Below are 2,500 nucleotides of genomic sequence, written 5' to 3' on the forward strand. Positions count from 1 at the left end.
TATTGGAGCTGGAATTACCGCGGCTGCTGGCACCAGACTTGCCCTCCAATAGATACTCGTTAAAGGATTTAAAGTGTACTCATTCCGATTACGGGGCCTCGGATGAGTCCCGTATCGTTATTTTTCGTCACTACCTCCCCGTGCCGGGAGTGGGTAATTTGCGCGCCTGCTGCCTTCCTTGGATGTGGTAGCCGTTTCTCAGGCTCCCTCTCCGGAATCGAACCCTGATTCCCCGTTACCCGTTACAACCATGGTAGGCGCAGAACCTACCATCGACAGTTGATAAGGCAGACATTTGAAAGATGCGTCGCCGGTACGAGGACCGTGCGATCAGCCCAAAGTTATTCAGAGTCACCAAGGCAAACGGACCGGACGAGCCGACCGATTGGTTTTGATCTAATAAAAGCGTCCCTTCCATCTCTGGTCGGGACTCTGTTTGCATGTATTAGCTCTAGGATTACCACAGTTATCCAAGTAACGTGGGTACGATCTAAGGAACCATAACTGATTTAATGAGCCATTCGCGGTTTCACCTTAATGCGGCTTGTACTGAGACATGCATGGCTTAATCTTTGAGACAAGCATATGACTACTGGCAGGATCAACCAGGGAGCTGCGTCAACTAGAGCTGAGCAGCCGGCCGCCCGGGAGTGTGTCCCAGGGGCCCGCGCGAACACGCAAGCGTCCGCTCAATTATTCTGCAAACAGGAGGAGGCTGAGCTCCCCTGCACAATACACCTCGAAACCCTCTCAGGTCCCGGCGGCGCGCAGCGCCGTCCTAAGTACTTGGTCGGGTTCGAGAGAGGCGCAATCGCCCGGAGTTAGGCGAGTAGACGCTTTAGGTGCGACCACCCGTGCTCCCAACTGAGCTTGCCGCTGCCGACAGAGGCCCGGGAGCGTGCTGTCGTGGCATTGCCGGCGGGAGACAACACGCGCCACCTACGGTGACCGGCAGCTCCAACGCCAGCGCCACAGAAGGGCAAAGGCCCCACGTGGGTGCCGAAGCGAACTCTCCCAGCACAGCGCACGTGCCAACACGTCTGCACAACTGCGATACAAACCACCAGCGAGAACCGCTGGGGCGACCGAGCAGCAGACGGCGTCGCGGCGCCGAGTGCCGGGCGGCGGCGCATCCTCAACGCACACAGTCCTCAATCGGACCAGCACACTGCAGATGTCCACCGCGCTTCGCACCGGGCCGGCGAGGACCCACTTTGGCTGCACGGCGCCGCGCGCAGGGTGCCCCGGCGCGCAGCTGCGCCGCCTGCCGCGTCCGTCGGCCGGCGCGCCTGCCACTGGGCGCCCCCACCAGCCGGCTGTAGCGCGTGCGCCCACGCACCGCGCGGCCAGCACGCCGGGCGGCCCCCCCTCACCGGCCGGGGACAGTCCCACCCACCCACAGCCGCGTATCGCTTCACACCCAGATTCACATTCACGTTCGTTGGTATGGTGGGGACCGCTTCGTAGCTGTACCGATCGTTGCCCTCACAGATGTACCTCCAGCAAGGACAACCGCACCACAACGGGTTACCAGTTGTTCATTTGCGTAACGTCACCAGTAAACGTACACGTCCATCCCCGTTTGCAAAGTCAACTATTATTGCATGCCTGCCTGTCAGGTGTCAAGACACACTACATCCGCTCACATCCACGCAACAAAATGTGCCCGACTAGAGGGCACGTGGAAGGTGCCCCCGTACGTATGCGATGTCCATTGCGCGACCAACTGTCAACCGGCCTCTGTAGCATGTCGCAGATGTGGAACGCGGGGCACCGTGCTATCACATTGTGTGAGAAGAGACTACTACGTCTGCATACACGCGCCACTACATGAACAGACGGCTCATGCTGATCGCCATCCACTGCGTCCATTACTCCCACACGTCTCTATGGCGTACCACACTGCAATGCAGCTGTTATGGGGAGATGACACGTAGCTGTGTACACAACATTCTGAGCGGGTTGCGGTTGGACAATACATTAATGTAACGTGTCATATGCCAATTACAGAGCAGGGTAAGGCACAACTTGGGTTAGGTTAAGGCACAACTTGGGTTAGGTTAAGGCACAACTTGGGTTAGGTTAAGGCACAACTTGGGTTAGGTTAAGGCACAACTTGGGTTAGGTTAAGGCACAACTTGGGTTAGGTTAAGGCACAACTTGGGTTAGGTTAAGGCACAACTTGGGTTAGGTTAAGGCACAACTTGGGTTAGGTTAAGGCACAACTTGGGTTAGGTTAAGGCACAACTTGGGTTAGGTTAAGGCACAACTTGGGTTAGGTTAAGGCACAACTTGGGTTAGGTTAAGGCACAACTTGGGTTAGGTTAAGGCACAACGTGGGTTAGGTTAAGGCACAACGTGGGTTAGGTTAAGGCACAACGTGGGTTAGGTTAAGGCACAATGTGGGTTAGGTTAAGGCACAATGTGGGTTAGGTTAAGGCACAATGTGGGGGTAGATTGCGGTACAAATTGCATTACATTGCGGTGCAAATTGCATTAC

The 2,500-nt window shown here is 56.3% G+C and overlaps 1 non-coding gene across 1 annotated transcript in view; it reads right to left on the reverse strand.

Annotated features, from left to right (window-relative positions):
- LOC126149385 (small subunit ribosomal RNA) overlaps nucleotides 1-612 on the reverse strand; it is a 1,909-nt gene extending 1,297 nt beyond the window's left edge. Inside the window, exon 1 of the ribosomal RNA XR_007530836.1 lies at nucleotides 1-612. This exon is cut by the window's left edge and continues 1,297 nt beyond it. This is a non-coding gene — a ribosomal RNA (small subunit ribosomal RNA).
- Nucleotides 613-2,500: the final 1,888 nt, after the last annotated feature.

Source organism: Schistocerca cancellata, unplaced genomic scaffold, assembly GCF_023864275.1.
Source record: "Schistocerca cancellata isolate TAMUIC-IGC-003103 unplaced genomic scaffold, iqSchCanc2.1 HiC_scaffold_925, whole genome shotgun sequence".
In the NCBI taxonomy this organism is placed as follows: Eukaryota; Metazoa; Arthropoda; class Insecta; order Orthoptera; family Acrididae; genus Schistocerca; species Schistocerca cancellata.